The sequence below is a fragment of the Mustela lutreola genome, chromosome 2 (assembly GCF_030435805.1).
Source record: "Mustela lutreola isolate mMusLut2 chromosome 2, mMusLut2.pri, whole genome shotgun sequence".
Taxonomy (NCBI): Eukaryota; Metazoa; Chordata; class Mammalia; order Carnivora; family Mustelidae; genus Mustela; species Mustela lutreola.
Window position 1 is genome coordinate 215,781,006 of NC_081291.1, and position 16,894 is coordinate 215,797,899.

Genomic DNA, 16,894 nt, shown 5'->3' on the forward strand with positions numbered 1-16,894 from the left:
CTCCACACTGGACTAGTTTCTCCCACTAGGCCTCCCCACATTTGCTTCCCTTTCCCCTTTGAACTTCTCAATCTACTTCTTATGTCAACAGGACCAAACTGAGCCTTCTTTTCCCTTTCCATAGCCCTCCCAGGATGAGGTCACATCTGAAAAAAAAAAAATAAACCCATCCCCCAAATAGGCTTGAAAAAGGAAGTTGCAAGAAAGGGTATAAAATAAGACTACTTTACATTTTATTTCTCCACTGTTCATTCCCAGTGTTTCCTCTTGTAGCTGAGGCACAAAAGTACAACAGCACTTGGATTTGGGGTTCCCAAACAGACCAGGTTCGGCCACTCACTGCTGGCAAAATCCTAAAAGCAGAGAGATGAGTAGTAGTGAAAGAAGAAAGGAATTTATTTCAGTTAGGCCAACACCAGGAAGAGAGAAGACTAATGTCTCAAAGACTGTTGCCAAAGTGGCAAAAATACTTACAAGTTTACAAAAGGAAAATGTGGGACAAAGCTTGGTGAGTATGTGCAGGTGGTCAGTGAAGATCAAGGTGATCATTGTCAAAATCACTGTCATGGGTGGAGTCTTGCTGGCTCAAGGCAGTCCTCACTGCCTGGAGTGGTGGGCTGGTCTTGGTTCTCATGAGAGGATGCTTTGTCCACAGGGTTTTTTGCCTGAATTAAGAGAAAACCTGGAAAGCAGACCTTAATCAATTAGAAAGTTTGAGGTCCAAATGGAGGTTGTTGAAGTCCTCTTTCACTCCAAGGTGGGGAAACTGATTCATAACTCTCTGCCAGAATTCTCTAAAGAACTCTGCTGCCAAACTCAGTCATGTCAGTCTTTGGGAACTTCTCCTCCCTTCCTTGCTCAACCCTGCACTTCCCCTCCAAACACACTCGGCCTGGCATCTCTGTTTCTTCCAGTTCTGCATCATACCAGGCAGCCCAGTAAAAGCACAAGCTGGGAATGGAATGGAGATAGTGATCAAGCACTTGTGTGTCATTACCTATAATTTAATACTTATCTTTTCTAGAAAGTTTAAGATCTTTAAGGGCAAGGACCAAGTGGGATGATTTCACCAAAGGCTGCCCTGATACATATTTCTTGGTGTAAGATCTATTGTTTTAGAAAACTGAAGTATACACAATAGTTTTATTAACTGTAGTCACCATGTTGTACATTAAATGACCAGATTTTTTCATTTTACAGCTGAAAGTTTGTACCCTTCGACCAAAATCTATTTCTTCCACTCGTCAGTACCTGACAACTACCCTTCTACTCTCTGTTTCTATGAGTTCAACTTTTTTAGATTCCACATATAGGTGAGATCATGCAGTGTTTTTCTTTCTGTGTCTGTCTTATTTTACTCAGCATAGTGTTCTCCAGGTCTATCCATATTTTTGCAAATGGCAGGAATTCCATCTTTTTAAGGCCAAATAATATTCTGAATATATATCTTACTCCATATTTTCTTTGTCCACTCATTTATTAGCAGACACTTAGGTTGTTTCCCTATTTCAGTTATTGTGAGTAACCCTGCAATGACCACGAGAATGCAGATATTTCCCTGAAATAGTGACTTTATTTCCTTCTGATAGATACCCAGAAGTGGGATTGCTAATCATGTGGTAGTTCTCTTCGTGTTTCAGTTTCTCATCTCTCCACTAGAGTTTAAAAATCCAGGAGAGAAGGTATCAGGTTAAACTTCTTTTTTTTTCCCCAGCACCTAAAAGAATTCAATATTCATTAGCAGATGCTGAAGAGTAGCAGAATGCCACCCAAAACAGCCACTTTGACATTAGAATTATTTTGAGCTGAAGGCAATTGAGAAAAAGCAGTTAAAAGAAAAGTTCTCTACCCTCCCCCTAAATGCTTAAAAGCAAATTAGTTAAATTTATATTTATAAAGATGTCTTCACTGTCCACCAGAAAAAAACAGAAATTAATCACTGGAGATAACTTTGGACCCATATCAGCTCAGAGATGTCAGCAGAGGAATCTACATAACAAACCTTGTAAAACTAGCCCTCATCTGCCATTACTGTCCCCAAATATTTACCTCCCCACAATTTGTCACCCCTAAAAACTCAAAATCTTTTTCATTTGTCCTGTTACCTCTGAAGATTTAATATTCTTTTGTTTAAGATGCTTTATAAGCCTGAGTTTTAACCATCCCTTTGAGTTACTCCTTACTAGGCACTCCTGTGCGTGTGTGTTGCACAGCACATGCTAATAAACTTCTGTTTCTTTTTCTCCTGGTGGTCTGTCTTTTGTTAGTGTAATATACAGGGCCACAGCCAATGAGCCTAAAATGGGTAGAGGGGAAAAAAAAAAAAAAAAGGCTTTCTTCCTCTCCCACAATACTCAATGGACTATAAATAAGCAAAAATTATCAAGGTGTTGATTTTGGTGATTTTTCTATTTTCTCACCGATCTTTTCTTTATTTTTGAGAGAGAGAGAAAGAGGAGGGGTGGTGCAGATGGGGGACGGATATTAAGCAGGCTCCATGCCCAGCATGGAACCCCATGCAAAGCTTGATCCCAAGATCCCAAGAGTGTGACCTGAATGGAAATCAAGAATCTGATGCTTACTCAACTAAGCCACCTAGGATCCTCTGCCATTTTGATACCACGACTAGATATAAGTGAAAAAGAAATGGGAGGGAAGTGCTAGGACTCACAAGTGAAATGGTGACCACTTGATTCTTGATTTGAATTTCTTCAATACATTCAAGAGACACTTTAAACAAAATCAAAACCTATCGAAGGTAACTGCAGATATGTGAGGTTTATGCAATGCCTTCTACTCACATTCTGAAGCCCCAGAATACTTTGTCTCCGCACACTCACCAAAAGACCAGCATACTGATGATCTCCCTCTTACCAGTTGTTTTTTTTTTTATTTTTTAAATTAATGAACTTTATTTTTTTTTAATTTTTTATTTTTTATAAACATATATTTTTATCCCCAGGGGTACAGGTCTGTGAATCGCCAGGTTTACAGACTTCACAGCACAGTGAACTTTATTTTCTAAAGCAGTTTTAGGTTTATGGAAAAAATGAACATAATGTACATATAATTCCAATAGACTCACTTCCCCACTTCAAATTTTCCCTATAGCATCTTGGATTCTTGAGTTACATTTGTTACAATTAAACAATATTGATACAGTTTTATTAACCATAGTCCATAGTTTATATTAGGGTTGACCACTTGTGTTGTACATTCTTATAGCTTTGACAAATGCATGAAATCACAGTCCCAACATGACAATATCCTGTTACTCCTTTCCCCAACAACCAGTCCTTCTCAATAACTGCTCTTTTTGCTATCCCCATAGTTTTGCCTTTTTCAGGATTTCATAGAGTTGGAAACATACTGTATATTTAGCCTTTTAGATTGTCTTCCGTATTTCTGGGGCAATATCCAATCAAGGTCCTACCCTGTCTTTTTATAGCTCAGTAGTTTATTTTTTTAATTGTTGAATACTATTCTATTGTATGGATATAACAAAACTGGTTTATCTATTCACCTATTGAAAGACATGTTTTCCAGTTTTAGTAACTAAGCATAAAGCTTCCTTAAATTCTTGTGTGCAGGTTTTTCTGTGGACATAGTTTTCCAGTTCATTTGGTAAATGCTGAGGAGCACCAACGGCTGGATCACATGGTAAAACTATATTTAGCTTCCTAAGAAATGCCAAACTGCAACAATACATTTTTCTGATTGCCATTATCATTTTACCTCTCCTTTTTTTTTTAGAGCAATGATGTTTTAGAGTTAATCCGACCTACATCAGTCTTACTATAGCCACAAAAACAAAGGGTTATGGAAAAAGGAGGAGCACCTGAACCAGAAAGAAGTGCATATAAAAGTGTGAGCTTCTTGCTTAGCCACTTTCAAGGGAGAGCTTCCTGTTTTCTACCCTGATTTACAGACCACACAGTGTTGCTCTCATGTCACAGCTGGCAGCAGGGCTGGGCAGTCCTGAGCAGAGCCTGGGGCTTCTGAGTTACAGTAAGACATTAGGTAAAATTGACTCCTCCAGGGCCAGCCAGAGGGGTATGTGTACTATGCAGCGGTCTGAACACAACATGAATGATGACAAAAAGAATCCTTCCTCTATGTCTCGGTTGACATACATGTAACAGGCAAGTCTGAAATCATCTCGTCTATAATCATCACAGCACAGGGAGCCAGGCGTCATTGTCTATGCCAAAACCCTGAAATCCAACCAAAGCAGCAGTTTTTGAAAACTCCCTCCCTCCACAGACTCTGGCTAACCCCATGCAGAGCATGTGTTCTTGAGTGAAGAGGGCTGAGCTGCGCCGGGATTTGGGGCCACTTGCCGCGTAATCTTAGGAACTTTGCTGGCTTCTCTGTCTCCCATTGCCTCCCACCTCCACCATCGGCAGCCAACCTTAAACAGGAATAACATTGAAAACCATGTGAGCCACTCAGACAAAACACAATTTATAATCTCTTAATCACTACCGGGCTAGACAAGCGTCTTCCAACACAAAGTTCCCACACATCCTCCATTCCTTTTATTTCACTCCCACGAAGCCACAAAGTCCTTCCATGGGGACATTGCAAAACCTCTGCAGCAAGAGGATTCAGCCAATTGCATGTCTTCATGGGAGCTTTGGTACAAAACGATAGTGTTTGGGGAAGGGTCCTCCCAAAAGGATTGGGTGACATTGCACAGGTAAGGTATCCACTAAAGACCAGTTTGCAGGTGGCACCTCTGTGTAGGTTCTGTTTATGCCAGAAAGCTGGGGACCTGGACCAGGGATCGACAGCTGGCTCCAGCCACAGCAAAATTCAGGTCAATTCTGAGACCAAACGCCAGCACCCTGCCTTCATTTTTCTATTGGGTTCCCCTTAAACTTATGATAAACTAAAAAATTAGTTTTGTATTTTAGGTCAATAGATGTCAAAGGAAGCCTATCCTTCATACTACTGGAGTTAAAATATGGTCCTTCTCCCATTTTTAACCTGAAGGAGTTCCCCTCCACTTGTTTTTATAAGTCACAACAGGGCTTCTTTGGTGGCAAGCCACTGTCTCCTGCTCTCAGACAGAACCTTTGCAGCAAGCCCAGAAGGCACACACATCATCCACATTCCCTCCTGCCCCTGCCCCTGTCCACTGCCCCCCAGCAAGTATTGAAGTATAGAGCCTTCAGAAGTACTCTGGATTCCATTACAAAGAAAATCATGAATAATGCATCAGCTCCTCCAGCTTTAATTTAATTTCAATTGGTGGGAGAAAGAAGTGCAGTACTGTGACCAGCTGTCCTCCAGGCCCTGGAGGCTGGGAACCTGGGACTGAGGGACCCAGGAGACCTACAGGCAGTTTGCATGGCTGAGCCTTTCAGCTCAGCAGCCCTGCTCAAGGCTCTGGACCCTAAGATGCAACTCACTGTGGACTCTCCTCCATCTAGTAAGGCTGCAAAACCCAATTTGGAGCTGGCACAGCACATGAACCCAAGAGTTCTAGCCTCCTTTCTCTGTCTTTATAATGCCACACATATTCTAATAAAATGCATGACCTATCCCACAAAATAAGAGATTATAATAAGCATCCACCTAGTCTATAAAAATAAATGGATTTCATGTCTCACAGGCAAAGTCCTGTAGAACTTGGGCACACTGAGGATGACATACAGGCAAATTGTCATCACCATTCACCAAAGGTAAATCATGATAATGGAAAGCTTTTAAGTATAAAACACTGCAATATGTTTTCATTTCTGGGGGAATAGCTTGCATATCTATGCTAGGAATTTTATGTTAAGGTGTAAATGTTGGGAAGCGAGAGTAAAATTGCCAAGTAAAGAAATTTTCATACATATATACATGAATAATTTGACAGTTTAACCAAGTGCTCCATTACTTGGTTAGTACAAGTGTAGAAAATCCAACTATTCTTAGTAAATAAACATGGAACCAGAAGTGAAGATGGAACCAGAAGCTTTCAGTAAGGTAAGATTTTGAAAATAATCAGGAATGTAAATTTAGCTGGACTTTGGGGCATATCATGTCTTTTTTGTGGCACCAATTTTTTATGTTTGGTAGCAGGAAATGCTTGGTGCACACGCAAGCACACGCATGCAATTGTTTTCAACCTACCCGACTCTGGTTCTTTATATTTTGATCACTAACCAAAGCACTTGAGTTTCTTTGCAGACCAAAACAAAGGCTTAGCACTTTGAGAGTTGTTTTATTTTTACAACCTTGGCAAAGCAAGTGTCATTGATTAAATGTCTGAATTCCAGGAGAGAGAGATAAACTTGGCAGATTATGGCTTCCCGAGGCTGCTGGACTGGCCCCAACTAAAGGAGAAATTCCAAGGGATGCTTTTTATTTTAATGCCTGCTAATAGATGTCCTGTGGCTTGTCACTGGGTCTGGGGGTGGAGGAGCAACATGTGGGGTGGAGGGATGAGGGTAACACGTGTAGGTACATGGAAATGGCAGAGAGAGAAGGGATCTGGAAGACAGGAATCTGAGCCACTGTCCCATTCATTATTATCTCTTGTGGCAAGCAAGATTTGCCCACATCAGGACTTAATAACTATTGTCCTAGCCTGTCCCAACATTGCAATTCACTTCCTTCACTAGCTTTGTTTAAAAATAATGGACCCAAGTTCCATTTCAGCCCAAGATCACTTTTGGATGCTTTTTACTGTTTTGACGTTGGTATGAACAGCTGGATCCAAGGAGATCCAGGCCATCCATGGTTTCAACTTCAGTCCACACTTGGTTTTGATTAATTTATTAACCCACGAAATCCCTTGGGAAGAGAGGCTAGAGTGGGGAAGCACCTGAATTCTTTTGTCTTAATATTTCAGCATTGCTATTCATAAAAACTGCTGAGCCTTCATTCTCTCTATCTCTCTTGCCAGCAAAGGAAAGTATGCTTTTCAGTATTTGGAAATAAGGGAGGGTAAGTGTGTTTTCAATGTATTTTAGGCAAACACACATGCACGCATGCACACACACTTGCCCGCTCACTGCCCCTGTGTCCAGAGGCTAGGAATTCAGCCTGCTCTCTGAGCCCCTAAATCATGGCAAGTGGAACCTACTTTTAAGTAAGATACATCTAGCTGGGGGAATGGGAGTTTCCTCTTGCTCTTTGAATACCCCCACTCCTGCCCCCGCATCGTTGGGGAAAAAGGGTTAGTGTCAGTTTTATGAGATGGTGAAGCCCTCCCAGTACAAATTATGCCCTCATTATTATTTTTTTGGGGGGGAAGGCTTTTATAAACTTTAAATAATAAAACTGAAGTGCGCACAACCCTTTGTTAATAAGAGCGCATCTTGTAGCAAATGTGAAGCCTTGAGAACAAAGCCAGAGCTATCTTTTCCCCCAGGCCTCTCCACCCAGCATCAAAGAGCCCAACGGCTTGGTTTAACCTGCCACTCCACGAAAACTCAACCACGCGGAGAGAGTCCCGCTTACTCCAACCGCCAAAAGACCAAATTACGGTCTTTCTAGCAACAATCGCCTTCCTCGGGAATCCATAATTTTCAGCTTATGGTAAATCTTCAATAATTTAGATTTCCCGGGGGAAAGTCAATATTAAATTAGGAGGTAATTATATAGCATTTTACATAAAGGCCACATTATTATTGTTACATAAGTGCATTCTTTATTTGGAGAAATGTTAACCACATGTGTACCAACTCAGTCCCCAACAAATTTCCTTCCACAGAAAAGATGAGGGGCACTTACAGCGGTGGTATGATATCAACAGATTCTTTTAAGAGGTGGGGAGATTAAGGAAGCTGACCATTTCCTGGAAGTGTGCTTGATTTTGTTTTCCAGGCTTTCATCCTTGCTCAGGTGATACAAACTATGTGTCAGCAGCTGAGGAAAGATCAGCAGTTTTATTGCAAAGTGAAAAATGGATCAGAAAACAGCATTTCTCATTAAGTTCTCTTTTTTCCTTTTTCGGTACCCCCCCCAATTCTTTTTTTTTTTTTTTTAATTAGGTTATGTTAGTCATCACCCAGTCCTGCATTAGTTTTTGATGTCGTGTCCTGTGATTCACTGTTCGTGTATAACCCCCGGTGCTCATTGCAATATGCACCCTCCTTCATAACCCATCACCTCCCCAGTTCTTAAAAATAAATAAAATGACGTCTTTCATTACTAATGATTCTGTAAAATCAATATGTAAAGACATTTAAAAGAACACAGTCATATTTTCAACCAGAGTGGATTCTCCAAGAAAAAAATTCAAAAAGAAAACCACACTCCCTTCTCCTCCCCATTCAATAATAGTCAAACAACAGATGATGGGTTGCCTGCAGGGTAAAAAGCCTAACTTGCATGTTTGAGCTTAAAGGACTGTAAGTTCCTCAATGTGTAAATAATAAGGGATGGCCGGCTCTCACGGCACAGGCAGCCAGCTTCAGGAAGGGAGTTTGAATGCTTCTTGATGCCAACCAGTCTCCTCTGCAGAGTACATGAGGCACACACGGAAGTTGGGAGTCGGAATGAAATGTGAAGCTCATCGTGGACAACCAAGGCCATGGCATTGCACGCCAGACACCTGCCAGTCCCTGCCCTGAGAGTCTAGATGGAGGGTACCCCCTGAAACTGTGCCTTGTATAGACTGTGCAGCTGGGTGGGTCAGTCCCGAGGCCAGTTGACTCATTTTACAAGTTAAGCAGGGAGACAGATTTCAAGGCAATCTAAGGAAAACGTTTCTGAAAGAGTCAGCTATCAGAGGTGGGACTCATGCTCAGGAGGCACTGAGGGCTCATTCCAAAGGGTGTTCAAGCAGAGGCTGCTCTACCACCTGGCATGGGCTTCCAGAGAAGGTTTGAAGCCAGCCTCCTCCACGGCACGCCTCTCTGACTATTAACATCTTTCCCAACCCCGAGACTCAGGAGCCCATCATTCCAACACAAGTCTTCAGGCTTCTGAACTTGGGATCAAGGCATGGGGTTGAGGGGGACCCTGTACAAAAATGGAAATCAAAACAGCTATTTTAAGAGTGCTCTTACTTAGATACAGGGAGAATAAAGTTGGTGATTCCTCTCTCAGCTGCTACAAAAAATAAATCCTTGTCATACATGCAATTTTCCCCCCTTTCCCCCCTGTACTTGCATCATACCCAACTTCCTCTTCACGCCATTATTTCAGAAATCATCGGCGACTAAGTCACTTCCTCCATTCCAAGAGCAGTTCGAGAGGTCCTGGCCAAGACCTAAAGGAGGAGGGAGTGGCCTGTGATGTGTGTGTGTGTGTGTGTGTGTGTGTGTGCATGCACAGATGTGCAAAAAGGTGTCTATTTTCACAAAATCAAAAAGTTCTCCTAATATGCACACATATCAGTCCAGAGCTACAGTCTGTGAAGATGTGGCAGACCTCCCAGAGGAGCAATGCAGGGGCAGGCAGGCAAGGGGAGGTTGCATCTGCCACAGCTGTCGCGTGAAGGTCCCCATCAACCCTCTCGCTTCTGAGGGAAGTAAAAAACTGGAAAAATTTGAGCCGGAAATACTATTTCACCAGATACTGAACCCAAAGATGTTTTATCTCAGTGACGGGAGTCAAAAGACAGTGTAACAACTTCAAAAGATCATGATTTTTGGACTTCATCATTCCTGAGTTTAAAGCCAGGTCCGCCACCTTGCCAAGTTGACCCATAAGAAAGCTCCACGTTGGACCCCCTGGAAAGACACTGACTCAGGTGGCTTGTTTCAAAACAGTTGCCCAAACCATGCCCTGGATGTCAGAGTAAAAACGGACAAATGTCATGTACTTGACAAGAGGGGTATACGCTTCTTTGACAAGCTCTGTTACCTGCCAGTGGCCACTCACAGATTTCCAGGTGACTGCTAACATTGACAGAATTTATCCTTGAACTGGCCTCGTTCAGGCTTTTCCATGTTTTGGACAAAGCCATTGACTTAGCTCTATCGATAATTAAGATACTTGTACTTTCTTGCCAGCATCGAGTTGTGGGATTCATCTGAGACACTTTCCATATGCAAACTTAGGAAATGAACCATTTCCTAAATAATTCAAGCACAAACAGAATGGAAATATCAAAATACTTGTGTTCCCAGTTATCTGATAATTCCAGGCAGAAGATACACTTTAGCATGAGTCATATCAAGCATAACTCTTGCTTCACCCTGCCTGTGTACAGTGGCTTGTGGCATCCTATGGCATCTGAGTAAAGCCAGAAATGCAAAAGAGGCAAAAAAGCATAACCCCAAGGAAGTATTTCCTTGTCAACCCAACACTGAACTCAAAAGTCAAATGGAGCAGCATTCCTAAACTCTCCATGACACAAGATTTCTTATAATACTCTTTTAAGTACCAAATGAGCTACATTCTCCAGAACAAAGGATGCTAGTAGGGTGTGCAGAATGTGGTGTCCAGTGGTCCTGCCCAAGGGGCACTGGGACGCTGCCCATAATGGGACTGCCAGGCGAATTCCGCATTCTTCCAGGAAACACAGCTTTAGGGAGTGATGTCATAATGCTGTAAATATCAACCAGACCATGTGACCTCCTCCCTCCCAGACTATGCTGACCCTCTCTCTGCATCCCAGCAAGTGGAGAGCAGAAGAGTCGGTTGGTGGGGGAGTGGGGAGGTGGGATCAAGGGTGTCTGACAATAGGGAAGGTGAGAAGGAGAAAACCCACACCCCAACTGCTTTTATGATCATACGTGGCAAAAACAAAATTGAGCCCCTTGAGAACGTTTTGATGTGCATGGTAGAGGCTCCACTCATTTTTCAGAGTAGGAGAAATGCTGGTCCCTAAGTTTGGTCTGTTCCCCTCCCCCAGGAGGTGAGAGAAGAGCAATGTTTCTGCTGGGTCGCGTGTACCAGATGTGTTGCGACAGGAACCCTGTAGCATCGACCTAAGTCTTGCTTTTCACATGTGCAAAATGGGGTGATAAAGTCTGCTTCAGGGACACAGCTGCTGCCCACTGAGGTGGGTGGGCTTGGCCTCCCCAGGATGTTATGTATAAGCCAATCTTCATTTAGAGTTTTTTTTTTCCCCCAAGACCAATTTTATAATTCTCTTTGCTGTTGTTACCGCTACCCCGCAACCTCCTTCTGCAAATAATAGCTTCCTTGTTCTACCTCATGATAGAAACTTGAGCATACAGGAAACGTATAAAGAAGAAAACAAAATCTACCTTCCTGTAATCCAAAGGATACATCAGTAAAATCTTCTTTCAGGCCTTCTTTAACCTTTTTTTGTTTTTTTTTTTTTTTTTACATTTAGGCTCATATTATTTCTATTACTTTCATGTTAATTTTTTTGCATATTATTATGACAATTTTTTCCCATCACTGGTTTTTAAAAATTTGTAATATTTGTGGTTTGTGTGTACATGTGATTATAAAAATAATACACACTGCCTTGAATCTGGCCAATTAATTCCTTCTTGCTTTATGAGAGGAAAAAGAACACTTATAATATCCAAACCAGCCCATGGCCGACAGGAAGGGCCAGTCCCCAGAGTGGGAACAATAATCAAACCTCTCTTAATGAAGCCATACAGCAAGCATAAGGGTTGCATAAAGGGCAACTAGAAGCCCAGGATCTGAATCTATTTCCTGCCTGTGCTTGGGATGGTATGTGATTCTGGATTCGGGAGTCACTGAGCCACTGCTACAACATGAAGGGTAATTCTGAAAGAACCATGCAGCTGGCCAGGAAGCTTGAGTGCCGGAGGTAGTTGAAATGTAGTGTTCCTACTGTACCCACCACAGACATAGTTCTGTGACCCATTTATTGAAAGGTATAGTGGTGTTTAAGAAAAAAAAAAAAAAGAAAGAAAGAAAGAAACAAAGTAAAGAACACAATTTGATAGGAGTTAGTGTCCTTGAATAGAGACTTTATAAACAGTGAGTGGGAAAGTATGCTCAGAATTTGGGAAATAATAATCAAATGATTAATTATAATCAAATTATTTAAAAATAACTACTGGGAAAAATGGATGCCTTTTTCATTGTATTTTTCTATAATTTTCATAAAATTTGAATCATAAACACACATTTTAGTATACAAAGCTTATAAAAATATATATCCTGCTTTTTATTTCACTGTATAACAAGCATTTTCATGTGTGATTAAAACTTTCTTGCAAACCCCATTATCATGACAACAAATTATTCCATCATGTGTTTGTACCAGAATTTACGTCATTGTGTTCATGGTTGTTGGGTGGCTTTCCAAATATTGCACAATTATAAATATCTCAGTAATGATTCTCTTTACTTCCAACAAAGAGAAAGCTCCTGGGGAGTTCTGAGGAAATGGTGTGAGTTTTGTTTGAAGGCTCTTGCTATGAACACAATGGAAGTTTCAGGAAGATGCTTCTACTTACAACTCCCTGTCAATGGCTGAGTGCATCCACATTATCACACTCCTGGCTAAAACTGGCTTAACCATGCTTGATCTTTGCTAACATGATGTGTGAAATGCCATGGTTTTCATTTGTTTTTATTTCCTTGATTTTGACTTACCAGTGCCTGTGAAACACTTTGTTTTCACTTTTTATTTTTATTTCTTCTGTGAATTGTCTTCATATCTTTTCCCTCTCTGGCCATCAGTGTTTTCATGTCTTTCTTACTGAGTGGTATAAGTTTCTTAAATAGGTTGATTGTTAACCACAAGTTGATTTGTTTACTACATTTGATGCATATACTGTTCATAGCTTGTCTGCCTAACAATATTGTTCATGGTATTTGTGACACCCAAATATTTTTGATTTTTTTACTGTTATCTGTCTATTTTGAGGGAATTCTAAAAAATAGTTTATGCTTACAAAAGTCTTTTCTCATCTGTTGGTCAGATAGTCATGTCCATTTTCTTAGACCATTTTTGAAATGGTTTTATAAGAGGCTGAGAGAAATACAGAGTTCAGGAATTGTCAGAAGTTCAGAAACCAAAATTTGGAAAGTCAGTTGACCATTAGCTACAGAAGCTGTGTTGGCAAACTGTGGCTGTTGCTGAATGAATTTAGAAGCATAGAACTGCCACCTTCAGAAGGTGAGCTCATAAGTGTCATCAGTGGCTTAAAACTGATTCTGCTGACTGCACCATCCTGCAGTCAAAGAATTGCCAGTCCTCTCCTCTTTGGAATTTGGAATATAGAAAAATTTTATTCTCAATATCTATCCATCTCCTCCCTTCCACATTTGCTTCCCTCTCTTTTCTATTACTATTCTTCTTTCTTTTATGTTCACACTATATGTTCTGTCTCCTATATCTACTCATGTCCAACTTTCCTGTCAGTCTTCCAGTCAATGGATCTTTCTATGTCTCATCATCTTCCATTGATATCTGTCTCTCTAATATCTACAAATCTATCTTCTGTATCTATGTATCCATTCATCTAGATAGATTCATTATTTCATCTCTTTACATCTGTCCAGTAGTCTATAAGACGTGCCTGGAATTTTATATTATCAATTCAAGTTTGTATAGTGTTGATTCCATATTTTACTATCTATAACATGGGTTTTAATTGACCTTTTGCCTTTTTCAGATTTCTTGCAAATCTTACTTATTTTATTTCAGGTCTGCTAGCATCTCAACCCTGAATCCTGCCCCTCTTCCAAGACCTAAACACAAAGTATGAGTTGATGTCTTGCCTTACCCCACAGACCTGAGTTCAGTAGTCCCTTTGTCTCTTCTGACTATAACTTATTGAGAGTGTTCTTTACCTACTCAGGGACATATCTGAAATGGTGATATTCCTGAATATTTTGGTTCAATTTGCTGTTATTCCCTTTCTGAAAACACCAGACATGAAAACCATAGCTTTGGAATAGGCAGTTTCTGAAATGGTATTTGTCCCATTCTCTTTCTATTGCTAAGCACATCAGGTGCCACACACATACCACTTTCCACACCTGCTCCAAGCCTGGTTACGTTACCAGGAACTGTAGTCTCAGAATGTTTAAAATTTAGAGATGATGAGAAGAGTGCATCTCTGTAAGGAATATACATGCCCAGGATATCTCCAAAAGCAGCTCTTGATTAGGATGAGCTGGCTTCTCTGTTTCTGTCTCATGAAGGTTCTGAGACCATGCGGGAGCTGTTGACCATGACAGTGGAAGGGGCTCTCACCCTTACAATGTGTCCTGGTTCCAAGCCTTGTTGAATTCTTTTTTTATGTTTCTTTTCATGTGTTAATAAATATTTGAATGTGCCTGGAGAAAGATTTATAGGGCACTGCTATCAGTCCTAGAAGGAAAATGTCATTTGTGAAGGCTGGATGTTCCATCATATAGACGTACCCTATGATTTTTATCCATTTCCCTATTGCTAGACTTTTGGTTTCCTCATATATTTTCTCTACAAAGGACATCCTTGTGAATAAATCCTTGGCCACATTATAAATTATGTCCCAAGAACAGATTTCTAATTTTTTTCAGATTTCAAATTTCTAATCAGTGAGACAAAGAAATAAACATTTTAAGATTCTTAAAATATATTGGCAAACCACTTTTGAGAAGTTCTTTGCAATTAAAGGGCTTACTAACAGTTTTTTCAGAGTACTTATTGCACTTAATTCCTGATAATATTGATGTTGTTGTTTTTTCTAATAATATAGAGCTGAAAACCAAGCGCCAACCAACACATTTAAAGGGACAAGGGGAGTCTGGCTGGCTCAGCTGTTGAGCATCTGACTCTTGAATTCAGCTCAGGTGAGGATCTCAGGGTCATGGGATTGAGACTCACATGGGGCTCTGAACGCAGGTCAGAGTCTGCTTGTCCCTCTCCCTTTGCTCCTCCCCCCACTTCCCTGCATACTCGCTCTCTTTCTCAAGAAAATAAATAAATAAAATATTTTAAAAAAATAAATAAGGAGACAAAGGTATGGAATAAGTAAAAGAGTAAATTTGGTGGAGTGTATGCCCTCAAGAATTTTATACTCCAGTGGGAGAACCTTGGTGCTACAGGTGCCTTGGAGAAGAAGAAATTAAAAGCCTAAGTCCTGAAGCTACAAGGCGGTACTCATTGGAATAGCAGAATCTGAGCTAAGGCTGGCAGAGGGAACAGTCTTATCCAAAGGAAGAGCTTCTTAGGCAGAAGAAAGATGGTGTGCCACCCACCCTGAGGCCAGCACAAGTTGAGAACTTGAGAAATGGAAAGCTTGAAATAAAGTGTGACCATGAGACCCAAGGACAGAGGCAGAGTTGCAGAGACTTGTGGAGAATTTAGATGTTAATTATGATTAGCCACTTTTAAAGAATTTTGTTAAGCACAGTAAGCATGGTCTACTGAATTTTCATGCATTTTTTTTTCTGGCATCTGGTATAGACTAAAGGAGATTATATTTACAAAAACAACTCTACTGGTTAAGGAGTAAACAGACCATGAGGGGCAAGAATGGAGACACAGAGCTCTGTTGGTTATTACATGGCTCAGAAAGTAATAAAAAGCAATTAAGGTGGTGAGAAAATCCACCACATTTGAAATAAAAATCAACAATAAATGATTACTTAGTAGAAGTATTTCCCATGCAGTATTTGGGGCATACTTATGCTTAACATCTTCATTGTTTACCTGAAATCAAAATTTACCTGGGTATCCTGTATTTTTACTTGCTGTATCTGAGTCCCCAACATGAGACATTTCAATAATTTTGGTGGAGGAAGATTCCATTAAGAAGACTGAGACAGGGCACTTCGGTGGCTCAGTTGGTTAGGCAACAGCCTTTGCCTCAGGTCATGATCCCAGAGTCCTGGCTCGAGTCCCCCATCAGGCTTCCATCTCCAAGGAGAGTCTGCTTATCCCTCTGAACTTCTTCCCTCTCATGCTCTCTTTCACTGTCTCTCTCTCAAATAATTTTTTTTTAAATCTTAAAAAGAAGAAGAAGATGACGACGATGATGACTGAGATCATTTGGTGTTACAGGAAGAAAATCAGGTGTGTTGCTTAATGTTGTGTCGCTGGTTGGGCTACAGTATCCAGATATTGGTCAAATATTATTCTAGATATTTCTTTGAGGGTGGTTTTGGATGAGGTTAATGTTGAAATTGACAGACTCTGAGTAAAGCAAACTGTTCTCTATAATGCGAGTGGTCCTCATTAGGTAAAGCCCCAAGTGGAAACAAGACTGACTTCCACCCACCAAGAAGGAATTCTTCAGTAGAGGATCTTTGTGGATTCGAATTGCAGCTTTAGCTCTTCTCTAGCCCTCCAGCCAGCCTGTTGGCCCACCTTACAGATTCTGCACTGGCCCCTTCCATAATCTCATGAGCCAATTCCTTAAAGTAACTCTTCTCATTCCTCTCCCTCCTCCCTCTCTCCTCACCCCTAATCTGTAGATGGATGGATAGAGAGATGGATAGATAGATAGATGTTTTATTGTTCTTTTTTCTCCAAGACACCAGTTGTATGCGGTGTCCCAGGAACAAAGAAAAGAAAGGTTGGAAGCAGTAAAAAATTAACTTGGCAAAGGTAACTTACTGGCAACTCTGATCTAAGTCATGATATAAAAAAAACATGGTATATTATTGTTTTATTTGGGTTTATTTGACTACTTGTGAAATTCCTGGTTTTTCATAATTAATAACCATTTCTAAGTTCTTTAGAGCTCCAGCTTGGCAGGATTGTGGCAGGACCTTTCTTTTCTGACCCACATATCTATGATCTAATTGTGGCAGATGCTTTTGGTGTCCCATTGGACAAATAAATACAATGCCAGGTATCAGTAAAGGCTATGATGAAAAGCAAGATAAGCAGAAAGGAAGAGGTCAGGCAAGGACCACTATTGTAGAAAAGATGGTCTCTGGAGAGACAACATCTGAGCAGAAATCTAAATAAAGTAGATAAAAGAGAGAGGGCAATATCTGGGGGAAGATCCCTAAAGCCAGAGAGCAGCCATGCAAAGGCCCTGAGGCAGAAGCA

The 16,894-nt window shown here is 40.8% G+C and overlaps 1 long non-coding RNA gene across 1 annotated transcript in view; it reads right to left on the minus strand.

Moving 5' to 3' along the window:
* The window catches only part of LOC131825348 (uncharacterized), a 57,752-nt gene that overhangs the window by 17,672 nt on the left and 23,186 nt on the right, over positions 1-16,894 (minus strand). The window contains exons 2-3 of the long non-coding RNA XR_009351220.1: positions 475-682; positions 231-353 (exon numbers count right to left, since the gene is read on the minus strand). This is a non-coding gene — a long non-coding RNA (uncharacterized LOC131825348). The remainder of the gene's footprint in view (positions 1-230; positions 354-474; positions 683-16,894) is intronic.